This window comes from Emys orbicularis, chromosome 2 (assembly GCF_028017835.1).
Source record: "Emys orbicularis isolate rEmyOrb1 chromosome 2, rEmyOrb1.hap1, whole genome shotgun sequence".
NCBI lineage: Eukaryota > Metazoa > Chordata > Testudines > Emydidae > Emys > Emys orbicularis.
Window position 1 is genome coordinate 85,748,900 of NC_088684.1, and position 15,641 is coordinate 85,764,540.

The window sequence follows — 15,641 nt, forward strand, 5'->3', positions numbered from 1 at the left end:
ATGAGCCATGGCATTAATGGGTACGCCGGGTTTCCCAAGATCACTATGGGCATTTCTACTTCCCCATATGGTGATCTTCTGGTCTGAAGAGAAAGTCTCTGCTTGCAGCTTTCTGTACAGACCAGCGTTCCTAAAAATACGTGCGTCATACACTTTTCCAGATCACCCCACGTTAATGTCAGTGAATCAGCCCACAGTGATCCACAAGTGCCTGCAAAACCATAAAGAAGTACTCCTTCCGACTGATGTACTCGGTCACAAGATGGTCCGGTGCCAGAATTGGAATGTGTGTCCCACCTATCACCCCACCGCAGTTAGGGAAACTGTGCAAAGCCATCCACAATATCACGCATGTTGCCAAGAGTCACGGTCTTTCGCAGCAGAATGCGATTAATGGCCTTGCACACTTGCGTTAACACAGCACCAACGGTTGACTTCCCCACTCCAAACTGGTTCGTGACCAACCGATAGGAGTCTGGAGTCGCCAGCTTCCACGCTGCAATCGCCACACGCTTCACGCAGAGGGCAGTTCTCATTTGGGAGCCCTTGCGCCGCAGGGCTGGGGCGAGCTCAGCACACAGTTTCATGAAGGTGGCTTTCCGCATCCAAAAGTTCTGCGGTCACTGTTCGTCATCCCAGACTTGCATAACTATGTGATCTCACCACTCTGTGCTAGTTTCCCAAAAGCAATGTTCCACTGCAGTCAGCTCGTCTGTGAATACCAAAAGCAATCTAATATTGCTGCTATCCATGTCGGACACCACATCAGGCAACTGTGACTGCCATTGCCTTTGTAACTTCAAGAATAATCCACTGCCACTTGCGATGTGCTAATGAGAGCTAGCAGAGCAGTGGAGAGCAGTGCGGGGTCCATTCCTGCAGATAGATGTGGCGGGGAAAGCACTAAGGGACCTTGCAAAATGCCGCGAACTGAAGACGGAAGCACATTGAATGTTGGGATGGAAAGCAGTGCATCACGGGGCATTGAGCCTGGACCCATGATGCACCGTGATCCCCTCTGCCTTCCCACAAGACCTAGCAGTAGAAGGGGGAGAGCTGCAATGTGGGATACCTAACCACAGTGCACTGCTCTCATTGGCGATGCAAGTGCTGCAAGTGTGGACACGCTATGGCACCAGCGGAAGACAGTGTGGACACGCAACTGCGCTTTTAATTAATGCACTTTAATGAAAGTGGTATAACTTCTGGCGCAAAAACTTGCCAGCGTAGACATATCCTAAATGACTGGCTGGGAAGGGCCCATTCAAGTTGGATGGCCCATCAGGGGGACACTTAACTCACAATGGACCATGGAAGACACCCATACACATCTAATGGGCTTTCTTGTAAACTTTCTAACTAAAGTATGGGTAATGGCCTCTGCTGTGACTAAGCGAAGCATGCATGGGCATGTGACTTGCCCATGTGATTGTTACTGGACTCTATCTTGGAATACCAGAGTTTTTTCACTGAAAGGTGTGGGAACCAAGCTTGGAGACAAAGGGTTCCCACCATATGCAAAAGCTATTTAAGGCAGGGGAATGACATCATCACAGTTCTTCACTGACTCCCCACCCAAAGGAGACTCTTGGAAACACCTGAGAAACAAGGACTGAACTGGGAACAAGTGCTGGACCCAGGCTAGAGGGATTTCTAACCTGTGAAAGGAATACTCGGGGTTTTTAAGCTGCAAGCAAGGGCAGCTGGCCCCTTAAGAATCTCTGCAGCCAGCTTAAATCATTATTTAGGGTGAGAATTTGCTACTCATATCCAATCTCTTTAGTATATTAATCTTAGATTGCATTTTTGTTTATTTGATAGGTAACCTGCTTTGATCTGTTTGCTATCCCTTATAATCACTTAAAATCGATCTTTTGTAGTTAATAAATTTGCTTCTGCTTTATCACAAACCAGTGTGTGGGATTTATAACTTGAGGCAAAAAGCGGTTATATATATCCTCTCCATGAATTTCATGAGTTTACGCTGTACAGATCTCTGTGCAGTGCAAGACAGTATAATTTTGGGTTTGCACTGGGGGGGGGGGCGCGGGGGAGGAGTGCACTTGAGCAGCTGAGCAGTTCCTTAGCTGTAGCCTCCCCATGCAGAGCTAATCTCAGCAGTCTGTATGTACTGCAACTGGGTGTGTCCCTACCTGTATGGGTGCTGGAGTATGTGGCAGGCTGGTCACAGCAGTACAGTGTAAAGGGAGCCCAGGCTGGTGGGTCGGGGGGCTCAGTGGTACCCCAGTTCCAGGTGGCACCCTGGGGGGAACCCATCACACCCACTTTTTAAAAAATAATCTAAATTTTAAGTGTTATAGTTGCCCATTTTAAATGGAGATTTCTTAAATCCACAAGGCCAAAATTTCAGAGATGAGCAAAAGTGTGCATGCCCACCGTATGCCATTACCATCATGTCCTGATGTACCAAGTACAGGGGTTTTAAACACCCTGTCATCCAGCCCTGCTCAGAGCCATCAAGGCTCTCAAAGTGAATTCCATGGTTGCTTAAGATGAAAACTGCAGGAGTCTACAAACAAACAGGCTGTTTTGAATACTGTTTGTTTACAAACAAACAGGCTGTTTTGAATACTTTGGCAGACAAATATACCGGCATTACAAGATTTGCATGTAAAAAGGGGGGGTTATGTACACAATTAGACATACAATCAAATGTTCCATATTCAGAAATGTGGTGCAAAGTTCACAAAACAAAGAATCAAACTTAAATATTGATATATTTAAACAAAGAACTCAGATACTAGCCGATAAAATAATATTTATTGTTACTGCTGCTTACCACTCCTTTTAGGTTTATTTTTCCTGTATTTGAAAGTAAAACCCAAGAAGATGCATTGATGATGTAGTCATTAATTCAAGCAGCAGCCTGACAGCCTCAGTAATCATGTTCATGTATAGACATCTCTTTTTCTTTGTTTAGCTTAGGGGGTTCTAAAATTCGTTTTAGAATGTTACCAACACTATAGCAGAGTGTTCATGGACCACCTCCTCTCCTATTCACATTAGCAGATAGAAAGGGAGGCGATCGGTACAATCACATAACATACCTGTAGCAATTACAAAAATTGTTTTCATGGAAAAGTAGCATCAGGCAAATATTTTCATCTGTCTTCATGCTATTTAGAAGTTAGAAACAAGGAGCAGCAACACTGTAACCAATCTCATCTCCGTCAACCACAAGCAAGTGCTCCACAGACCACAGCTCAAGAACTTCTGACTTAATGGCAAGAACTAAAGCCTCGCTAAATGCAAGTTAAAACTGCCCCACCTTTACACAGCCCTCAAAAAGCTTTAGACACCATTTAAAGGTGACCGACAAGGCGCTTTATTTTTGATTGGGTTTATGCTCTTTATACACCATAAAGGAGCAAAAAGCAGTAAAAACGTTAAGGATTTTTTTTACATTACTTATTTTTACCTTCAAAATCAGGTTTATCAAATCTGGTCTTCCCTGGTTTTGTTGGAGAATCTTTGAAAAGTGTAATGGATCTTTATCTGAGCTGCAGGGGTGTACAGAGACCAGTGAGAGAGAACATTCCCTCTTCTCATTAGGAAAAAGCCACCATAAGTATGTATGTATATACCACTTTTCACATTCAATGCATTTCACAAACATTAACTAGTTAGCACTCAAAAAGACACTGGACGCATCATCATATTGTTAAGAAACTACTTTGATGCTTTGGATTTTCCTACCATTACATATGAATCGTATGCAATCCTCCTTCTCCTCAGAAGGAATCCCAATTGGGCAACACACATCATGGGACATGGCTACTTACAGCAGTGCCAAGTTAATCTCTCAGGGTTCTGCCAAATCAGGTTTTTTTCAGTGTCCTTGGGGGGGGAGGGGGAGGAGAGGAGCACGAATAGTGATGTTCGAGGAGGACTCAAAACATTTTCTGCCGTGATTGACAAAACACCACCTAAGACCAGCCCTGGCTACTAAATCCTATAAGAGTGTGTAGTATTTAGAAATCATCAGATGTACACATCACCTCCTGTGTAGCTTCACTGGTGATAGCCATTATGGAACTGATGCATAGCCAAGATGTGGGCATTTTTACCATCATGTCCTGATGTACCAAGTGCAGGGGTTTTAAACACCGTCATCCAGCCCTGCTCAGAGCCATCAAGGCTTTCAAAGTGTATTCCATGGCTGCTTAAGATGAAAACTGCAGGAGTCTACATAAAACAACTCAGACAAAGCAGGTCATTGGCAGCAACTCAAAACGCAGACACAGCGAGTGCACGCCAAGTGATTCATAACTTCATCCTCTGCTACACAACAGACATAACCAGGAAAACCAAGGCAAAAATGCCCCGCAGCTAAACAAGTTCAACAACTTCCGCGTAAGAGCAGCACAGGTACAGAGGGCAGGGGCTGGCAGGTGTTTCTGGTAAGTATTTTTCAAATTCACGTTCCGTTATTTGGCATGTTTAGGCCAGGATCGCGTCACGCGGATACGTGCCGGGCGCGGAGGCTCGCTCCACACCCCACCCCAGGTCCCTCCCCCGGAGAGTCGGGGTGCGGGGCCCCATCACACTCCAGCAGATTTAGCTCAACCGGCCTCCGTTTCCCGGAGTGTCTCTCCCAGACAGACCCGCCCCCAACCCCGGGTGACCCCGCCACGCTCCTCTCGCGCCCGTACGGCAGCCCGGGCCGGCTCCGACTCTCGCCACGGCAGCGCTCAGGCAGGAAGCCCCCTCGGCTGGCCCGGCGGCACCGTGATGAGGTGGCAGCGGTCGGGGAGAGGCGGGAGCCGCAGGCGCTGCCTAGGGCACCGCGGAGGCGGGAGATTTGGCCGCATCCAGCCCTTCCCCCCCGGGCTCGTTGGGGGTTGTGGGCGTGAGGACACCCAGCCCCAGCCGGGCCCCGGAGCAAACCTCCCGGCAAAGCCCGGGCCTCCGCTTACCTCCTGCCGAGGAGCAGTGGTTGGGGCCGAGCGGAATGGAGCGTCGGTTGCCCCGGGAGCCCGTGAAGCAGGCGCGCCTGCGCACTGAAGCGGGGGAAGGGGGATTCCGGGTCCCGAAGCCCAGCCAGTTCCACTCAGCGGAGCCGCCGCCGCCGCCTCGCCCCACGTGACCCCGCTCCCTGGCGTATCTGCTCTGCCGCTCTCAGCTGGGGCGCGCGCCCGCCCAGAATGGAGCTTTGCCGCCTCTGCGACGTGCAGGCGGCAGGGCCACGGGCCAATTAGCGACAGCACCGGGGGGCGGGGCTATCAACATGAGTGTGCGCGTGTCCCAGAGCCGTCCTGCAGACCTCTGCCTTCTCGCTCGGTGTGCTGTGGGCTAGCCGCGGTGTGTTCAGCGCCGCTGCTGCTGCAAACTGATGTCGGTCTCCGTGCATTACGGCTGTTAACGCGTGTGTCTCCCAGTGCATCGCTGCTTATCCCGGGGTGTGTGTCTGTCTGCATATCTGTCCGAGACTGTTCATGACTGCTGCAGGTCCGCTCTCTGGACACAAAATGTGTCTGTGTCCATTTCCGTATTTCTGCAAAGTACCAACGCTCAGGGGGAGTTTGTGGGGCGGGGACGGACAGAGAGACAGGTAACGACGCTCTCTCCTCTGTGCTTGTAGTAACAGCCATTCTAGGGGTTGTATTTGTTTTAGCAGGAACATAGCTCCCACATTCGTTCTCTCACTGGTGGTGGGGAGTTTGCGCAAGGGCAATGGGTAGGTTGCTTGCTGTGGCCTTTGTGTAATTATTTAAACTTTTAGTTGTTATATTGTTAATGATGGGCCTTGCTGCCTTCCTGGTAATTCTGGAAAAATATGCTCTTCTTCAGCACCACCACTGTTTCTGCCCGTAGTTTCTCATTCTTCTCCGTCCCCCTTTTTCTCTTTCTTTCTCTTGTCTCCTCTCCACCTGGTATTTCCCTCCCTGCAGCAGCTCCTAATCCTCCTTCCCATTTGTAAAAGTAGCCACTGGAATCAGAGGATTCTGATCCCACTGTCTTGTATCTTTTGCAGCCTTGACTCAGTTGACAGTACTGTGCCCAGCAAATAAAGTTCATTTTCTTACCAACACTCCTGTGTGACACACTTTTTCTATGTCACAGATTTCACTCCCACCCATTTCCTCATCCGTTACAGGCAATAAAATGTTTTAATGCTTACATTTTTAGTGTCATCATTTGTTATGCTTTATTAACACCCAGTGAGATGAAAAGTAGTTAATGGTAGAGTTCACACTTCTCAGAGCTGTTCGTTCAGACTGTCTACACTTGGTTCATACTGTGAAAGTTATCTTTGCATCCATGAGGGGCTTGAATTTTTTTAAATGAAAACTTAGATTCTATAGAATCTGAACTTGTCAAGCAAGCCAGGTAAATACCTCAAGTTAGCTGGATGTTTCACACCACTGGTTTAGAGTTCAGTAAAGCTAGTTAGTTATTATTTATTTGCATTATGATAGTGCCCACAGGCCCCAACTGAGACTGGAGCCCCATTTTGCTAGGCACTGTACATACACATAATAAGAGACAGTCCCTGCCCCAAATATCTTTCAGTTTAGACAAGACATACAAAAGATGAAAGGGGAAACAGGCAGAGAGACGTGAAATTATTTACCCAAGTTGACACGGCAGGGCCGTGACAGAAGTGGAAATACAGCCCAGGTCTCCTGAGTCCCAGTCCAATGTTCTATAAACGAAACCTGCTGCCTCTTTATTTTAATGTAGATTTTTTAAACCAATAAATGATCAGATTTTTGTAAAGAATGGATTTCATTCCATTTAGGTGGAGGGCCATTTTGATATTTACCTTGTTTTTACATTTACATTTGTGTGACATCACACAGTTGGGTATTTTGCATAATAGTCAACACAAGACAGCAGTCATTGCTAGAAAATGATATGCTAGCACAGCGATCTATGGGTAGGGAAAGCCTTGCTACGGTGGGCAGGCACATGCTCTCTGAATCTCAGCCTATAGGCTTCTTGCATATCTTTTGTACATGCGGAAGTCCAACACAGCTAAGAGAATGTGGTTTGACTTCTGCATCTCTTACGACAAATGGCCTGGAAAGATATGTCAACATATTTTAATTATTTGTGACTTGTGTGTTTCTCATTGTTATTTAAAAAAATTTGGACACAGAACTGAAATCTGTTCCCTTCACCATGCACACACACTGATTTTTGATTGCAGGTTTTTTTAAGTATCAGAGGGGTAGCTGTGTTAGTCTGAATCTGTAAAAAGCAACAGAGGGTCCTGTGGCACCTTTAAGACTAACAGAAGTATTGGGAGCATAAGCTTTCGTGGGTAAGAACCTCACTTCTTCAGATGCAAGTAATGGAAATCTCCAGAGGCAGGTATAAATCAGTGTGGAGATAACGAGGTTAGTTCAATCAGGGAGGGTGAGGTGCTCTGCTAGCAGTAGAGGTGTGAACACCAAGGGAGGAGAAACTGCTTCTGTAGTTGGATAGCCATTCACAGTCTTTGTTTAATCCTGATCTGATGGTGTCAAATTTGCAAATGAACTGGAGCTCAGCAGTTTCTCTTTGGAGTCTGGTCCTGAAGTTTTTTTGCTGTAAGATGGCTACCTTAACATCTGCTATTGTGTGGCCAGGGAGGTTAAAGTGTTCTCCTACAGGTTTTTGTATATTGCCATTCCTGATATCTGACTTGTGTCCATTTATCCTCTTGCGTAGTGACTGTCCAGTTTGGCCAATGTACATAGCAGAGGGGCATTGCTGGCACATGATGGCATATATAACATTGGTGGACGTGCAGGTGAATGAGCCGGTGATGTTGTAGCTGATCTGGTTAGGTCCTGTGATAGTGCTGCTGGTGTAGATATGTGGGCAGAGTTGGCATCGAGGTTTGTTGCATGGGTTGGTTCCTGAGTTAGAGTTGTTATGGTGCGGTGCGTGGTTGCTGGTGAGAATATGCTTAAGGTTGGCAGGTTGTCTGTGGGCGAGGACAGGCCTGCCTCCCAAGGTCTGTGAAAGTGAGGGGTCATTGTCCAGGATGGGTTGTAGATCACTGATGATGCGTTGGAGAGGTTCATTTGCAAATTTGACACCATCAGATCAGGATTAAACAAAGACTGTGAATGGCTATCCAACTACAGAAGCAGTTTCTCCTCCCTTGGTGTTCACACCTCTACTGCTAGCAGAGCACCTCACCCTCCCTGATTGAACTAACCTCGTTATCTCCACACTGATTTATACCTGCCTCTGGAGATTTCCATTACTTGCATCTGAAGAAGTGAGGTTCTTACCCACGAAAGCTTATGCTCCCAATACTTCTGTTAGTCTTAAAGGTGCCACAGGACCCTCTGTTGCTTTTTACAGGTTTTTTTAAGTATTTATTTAGAAAACATACACAGAATTGCATAGGCTATGCAAATATATATACGTTTTAAAGTTATAGGTCAAATTTCAAGCCTAATTCTTCTTGATAATGTTGCTTTTTCACATCAGCAATTGAGTCAATGTTGGAAAACTTTATGGGTCAGATTCTACCCCCAAGATACACACTTGCAATTCTCACTCAAGTTAGTACCGTTAATGTTCACTCCTTCACTGCTGCACAAATATGTCTATTTCAGCTGCTGCAGTTTTCTAAAGAACCACTCATTTGAATAGCATGTCAGGACAACTGTGACCCAGCTATATTTTAATAATATCTTTCCTGAACATATGGTATCTGGGAACTAAGATTTAAAGATGTTAAATACATTCATCCTAAATTAAGTCAGGTTTCCCCTCCATTACTCTTTGTTATGTTCCTTCTTCGATGTCTTAATTCAACTTTGGATAAGGGCAAGATAAGCATGTTAGTGTTTGTCCCCATAAAAATATTTTCTTCCTCGATCCATGATATCTTTGCTGCACATAACAGAAGGAGCTTTTCCAGTTAAGAGGAATCTCCTTTCTGGCACCAGAAAGATTTAACTGCTTCTTCCCCCCTCCAAAAAATAAACCCTTCTTCTTTATGTTCTCAAAATGAAATCTTAAGCTAGAGCCTCTTATAACATTAAACCAAATCCAGCAACTGACTGACTGCTCAGATGGCAGAAAAATCTTTACTGGCAGGTGGTGTCACTTTAACTGATAATTCAGCCCTTCCATTTCAGCCTGTGACACAGATCACTCCGGCATTCTGAACAAACCACTACCAAAACCTTAGTCAGCCCTAAAGAAACAAAAGGGGTTTTATTTGGCTGTTGCCCACTTCAGGCAGGATACCACCTGCCTCTACAGGCAAGTCATCAGTAGCAAATCAAAAGGACAATAGTCCCACATCAGATCTATCTTCTCTGAGGGAGGCTCTGGCAGGCAGCCTTCTTTTATGCCATTTCCTGCCCCAGCTAAGCCTCTCCCACAGAGTGAGAGCTGAAGGTCTGCTCTCCTTCCTAGTCAGTCCCTAGCTGAGCTGTGATCCACACCTCCCCCCTTACCTCCCTTCCCCACAAGCCTGAGCCCTATGGTAGGTGTAGCAGAGTGGGGCTGAGTCCACAGCCGCTCATTAACCTTTTCCTGGCACCTGTGTTGTACACGCTATCAAACAGCTCCAGAAAAGAGGGTCCTGATAATATGGAAATCCACTTCAGAACAGTAGGTGGGATCTGTGAAGGGACTTAGGCATTACAAGGCTGAGCATCATGTTGCCTAGATAATCACAGGAAACTGTGATCCACAAAGCTGAGTTAGGTGTCTAGGCTCCCTATACAGTGGATGGGAAGAGATAGGTCTCAGACAGCCATCTACAAAACCAGCACTCTAGGCAAGGAGCCACCTAAGCTAGCCATTGTGAGATGCCGACAACAGGGTTGTGTGCTAATCCCCATCCCTCTGTCAGTGATAAGTGCCTAAATCCAGGCTGCAGGGAAGCACATAGTTCTGTTTAGCAATCTACGAATGGGAACCTGCTGCCTCTAGTCAGACAGCATAGGCTCCTAGAGATGTTTCATGAGGGAATAAGTTAGGAACCTGCCTCAGACCACACAAAAAAGGGGTAGGCAGCACCTACTTTAACTGTTGGTCCAGTGGTTAGTGCACCCACCTGGGCTATTAGAGACCCAGGTTCAATTCCCCCCACCCTGCTAGAGGGCAACAATGGATTTGGATGGGGGAGGCTATAGGATATGCTGATATGAGGCTCCCTCAGTCTGTCCTGTTAAAATTATTGCATTGTGGATAAATAATGAAAGAATGGCTGGAGCAGGTGGACTGGACCCAGGGTACTCCATCTCTCAGGTGGGTACCGTAACCACTGAGCTACAGAGTGATTCTCACTGGCCTAGTGACTTATTTAAATATTTATCCACAATGGAACAATCATTGGATTGGAGCGGGGCGGGGCGGGGCGGGGGAGCAGTGTTCCAGATCGCCTGGTAAGAAGAGAGTCAACATTCTTCTTGAATTCACCACCCAGCATTTTCCCCAATAAAATATTTAAAATAATGAGAAACCATAAGTCTTAATAGGACCCTCACACTCAGGATTTTCAAACGCTGGTATGCTTACAACAGGAAAAAGGCTGAAACTTTCAACTCCCTTGTCACTTTCCCCTTTCTCATCTTAACCTTGTTCTGGTTCTTCCCCACTCTGCTTTTATTATGAATAGATTTTGTAAGATGATTTTGAATGCAAAACCTTTAAAGATGGAGATTTTAAAATGAATTTCACTCAGTTGGAGTAATTGTGTGAGTGGAGACATACTGGGGAATCAGTGGAGGTGATAGGAGATGGGGGAAAGGGAGAAGGAAAGAGGATAAAGAAGGGAGAAGAGGGTCTAGAGGGAAAAGAATGGCATGTGAAAGGTGCAAGAGGAAGAATGTGTAAAGGGGACAAGACACAGACATAATGGAAGGAAAAAGTCACCGTAAGGAAGTATTTCTCTTGATGTCTCTCTTCCACTCCTTTATGTCTCTCTATTCCAAACAGCCTCCCACATTCCTTGTTCTCTTAATTCTTCTCAGCTGTGTAAGAACCTGAACAGAACCAAACAGTTTCTTCTTGAACATTTTCCTCTTTATGTTTTCTGTTGCTCTTTGCTCCTTTCTACATTCGTAAACATCACTTTGCCTCAGTTCTCTACCACAGGGAAATCTGTGTGGAGATTATTATTTTTTTCAGCCATTCTAAGGAAATAGAAATGTAGCTTAAAAGGAGTATCATTTGTGTATTCAGTTTATAGCTGTTGTTCAGGGATTCAGGGTGAAACTCTGATTTATGCTAATTAGTTTAAGTACTGTGCCTCAGTTTGCAGCTGGCTGACACACACAAAAAAAAGCCTTTTTGTATTATGAAATTAGGTTTTACCAGTCAGAGTCCAGAGCTTTCTTGATGACTGGTCAAAAATATCTGGAACTCATTCCCACAAGACATCAGAAAACCAAAAACCATAGTCGTCACTGGAGTGAAATGCAAAACCCAGTTCTACAGTCTAGGCTTCCCACAATAACACCACAAAAATATATATTTATTTGTATGTATATAAGCAAGGACCAGACCCTCCTGACTGGACCATAGAAAAGAGAAATTCTTCATGCCTCCTCTCTTCTGATCTTTAAAATGTACCCTTTAAAGATTTGGGAGGTGATTGTATACCACTGATGTCCAACATTCTCACTTTTTGTATCTGAACTACTCAGTGCCTATGTTGGTGAATCCAGTTGTTAGATCATCAGGAGATGAGTTTATGATAGGATTGTAAACTAGAATATGAAGAACAATGTGTGCAGGAAAGATATTTAGATGATAAAAGGCATCCAAAAGCATTTAATGATCAGGATGTGTTTTCAAAATACAGTCACAGATTGGGTAAAACCTGGATGGGTGGCAACCCTGACAGTTTGGTTTTTGGCTTCTGTGTCTGGGTGCCATTTAGGGTTGCCAGGTGTCCAGTTTTCGACCAAAAAGTCAGATCAAAAAGGGGACCTGGCTGTGTCCGGTCAGACACCAAAAGTCCAGTTACCATGAGGCGAGGGTAGGTGCTGGGTAATTAATCCATGCCAGCCCCTGCTCAGCCGGGGCCGACTCCTACCTACAGGCAGGCTCCTTGTCAGGCTGCAGCAGCTCCTGTGACATCCCCAGAGCAGAGGGAGCCCAGGAGGATGGCGGGGGGACAGAGGGTGGTGGAGACGATCCAGCGAGAGAAGGGGAGAGGAGCAAGCGACAGGAGCGGGACCTTGGGGGAAAGAGCGGGAGAAGGGGGTGGGGCCTTGGGGGAATGGGTGGGGCAGGGAGCGGGGCCTCAGGGATCTGGTTACCAGCAATTAGAAAGGTGGCAACCCTAGTCACAAATGTCTGTACCTGTCTGACTGCAGGATATAGAAATAATTCACATTCTGTCATCATATAATGGACTGGAGGACAAAAGAACAAAATTCCATGCTTTATCATGGATAGTGGCGCATATAATGAGCTCTCACATTAAAGATTCAAAACACAAGAAAAATACGTATTCAATACCATGGTAAATTGAGTACACTCAACAGTTCTTTTATTTCAGTTTTATTGTAAGTAGTTTAGGGTCATGCAATCAGTTTTACAGAAACAAGATATAAAGATAATTTATTTTTAAAAGCACTTTCTTGCCTATGTGAATGACACCAGTTAGTAACTAAAATAATAATTTTAAAGATTTTATTTAATTATCACCATTTTTGCTGTATGTTTACCTTTTGCATTTCACTCACCTCTGATAATGACACTAGACCAGTTAGTGAGTATGCCCTAACAGAATACTGTTGTGTCTGTGTTCTGAGCTTTGTAGAGGAATTAAAAACAAAACAAAACAGAAATCCTGATGTATTTTCAGTGATAAAACAAAAAAACTCTTATTTTCTGTTCAGCGTAGGCTTTGATAAAAACAGCAACAATCTATTTTGTTTTAAACCAAAATTTACAGGCCCAATCCTGCTTCAATTTAAGTTAATAAAGAATTCTGTCATTGATATCCATAGCCTAAATTTGAGGCTTCCGCTACTTGAGAATGGTCATCAAATCAGGCCTTGAAAGAACATTCAAGTCAATGGAAAGGCCCCTACTGACTTGAATAAGAGCTGGATCAGGCACTGAATGGCAAAAACCTGCATCATTGTTATATTTGTCACTTATATAGCACCGTAGATATTCATGGTACTTTGATGCAGGCAAAGACAAATTCCCTGCTCTGAAGAGCTTTAAAGAACGATTGATAAGATTATGCAAGTTTCAAATAATCACAACAATAAAGAAGAGTTAAGAAGCATACAAAACAAGCAGCAAATGCCAATTTTTGCATAGCAGTGACATTTTGAAAGGGCAGAGTTTCTCTAGCTGCTGCTCTCTCACTCAATGATATAGTCATTATTTCTCCTCTGGACTAGTCACCATGTTTCTGCTGCAGTCAAAAGCCAATACATGCCTAACAATGTTTGTATCATTTGAGTTGCCATTAAAAACATCTCATAGTGTAGAACCACTCCCTTCAGTGTTTCTGTATCAAACCAGTGTACATTAGCATATATGATTTGTCAGCCTGATTTGCCTGTGTGCTACTCCAGTTTTCTATTGATTTGAATGGAGTTACAATGATGTAAAACAGAAGTAATACAGTAGTGAACCAGGCCGCATGTGTCAAACAGTAACTGTGGCTGGTGGAAACAGTCTTAGCAATAGCTCAGTCTGAGATGTATGCATTCTTAGGGGTTGTTTTGTTTTCTGTATTTCTTGCTTCATCCACATTTTGCTGTGTGTTATTTAGCATCTGCTGGCAATTTGCTGTCTCTCAGAATGAATCACTTTGTATGGGTCATCCTAAGTTGTTAAAGCTGTGGTTTGTCTGGTGACATCCACCTTGTTTACAGGAAAGTTGTTAGCATTGCCAGAGTGAAAACTTACTCACATTGCCTCCAAACAGGGCCCAATTTAACTACCATTTAAGTCACTGGGAGTCTTTCCATTGTTTTTAATGGGAGCTGCATGGGGCCATTGGATCCCTGTTCAATAAGAAGCATCAAAGTACCAGCAAATGATTTAAACATTTTAAACTTTTCTTTCTTAAATAGATTTCTGTACAATTTCATTAAAAATATCTGGTATTTATGTTTTTCCATATTCCAAAATTTGTCATAGAGCTTATACCCTGGAAATATGTTATGAGCCTAATTCTTTTAATTGGATAATAATCCTCTGAACTATCAGAGGAAAACCCAGAGGACTTCTCCCCTAGGTAAAGCAAGTAGAATTTGGCCTTGAGGGTCTTAAAATCAATTTTAAAACATTCCATAGAAATGTACAAAATTCAAAGGTATGAGTTATCCAAATACCAGTAACCACACACACACACACACACACACACACACTAAAAATGGTTAAGCTTGTGTTACAAATCAACAAAAGACATTTTGAACTCATTGTTCTTTTCACCTTGCTTCTAGGCATCCACTTTTCAACTTCTGCCATTTTTGTGCAAAGATATCTAAGTAGCCAAAGATCTGAGACTCCTTAGCACAAACTTGAATCACTGACTTATGTATGAATATTGTAATGCTGTAAAGCATGATGATTAGTATGCATTGGTCTAACCCTTCTACATAGCCCTATACAATATCAATGCATGCCTTTTGCAGAGTAGTAAATATGATGCTTCTTGACAGGATATATCATAAGGTCTTCTAATCACGCCTGTCATTGTGCCATTGCATAGAATCATTTTATCAAAGCCTGAATCACTGGCCAGCCAGATACATTCTAAAGAATATTTAGAAGCAACTGCAATGTATTTAATCAATGATATTAAGATGTGAATGTACACTAAAAAACCCCACAACCCATTGCGTGTGAAGCCATTACAAGGATAATAAGCAGAATTAGGAGGTCTTTCTATAAACATATTATGGAGATGCTAAACCCCATGGAAGTTCAACACAAGATCGATATCTATTTCATAATAAAATCATTGTTACACACATACAGTGACATCATAGTTTTATTCAGGTGTTTGTTTCCTCTGATTTCTCTCCCTGTCTAATCAAGCTTCCTGTGGGATGAAGAATTATTTCTGGTACTGTTGACTTCACATCACTCTCCTTTACTGCTTGCCCGCTACCATCTCGATCATCTCCCTCTTCCACAATCAGGATTTCATTTGGATCAGGTGTCTCTTCTGTAGCAATAATCTCTTCTGCATGTGGCTTAACAAAATCTGATTTAGGAGAAGTAATATAGATTCTCACATATTTACTCTGTTTGACATAACACAAAGGCATGTAGAGTGTTGATTTGTTTTAACTTTGTTTATGACCTTTTGCTCTTCCTTTCCGTCTTCCCACACCTATTTAAGGAGGTTCTGCACTAGAACTTATGTTGTTGTAATTTTATATATAGAGCCTAGAGTGAGCTTGTCCCTTTACGGACATGTAAGTAAACAGGTCCATGCCTAAAGAGTTTTTATACTAAGGGACATGGGGCGGCTCTGTTTTTTGCCGCCCCAAGCACGGCAGTCAGGCGAATTTGGCAGCGTTTCTGCGGGTGATCTGTCCCGCCGCCGAATTGCTGCCTGACTCCCGCCCTCACGGCGGCCGGCACGCCGCCTCCCGCGGCTTGCCGCCCCAGGCACGTGCTTGCTGCGCTGGTGCCTGGAGCCGCCCCTTAAAGGGACAGAACCTGCAAACATT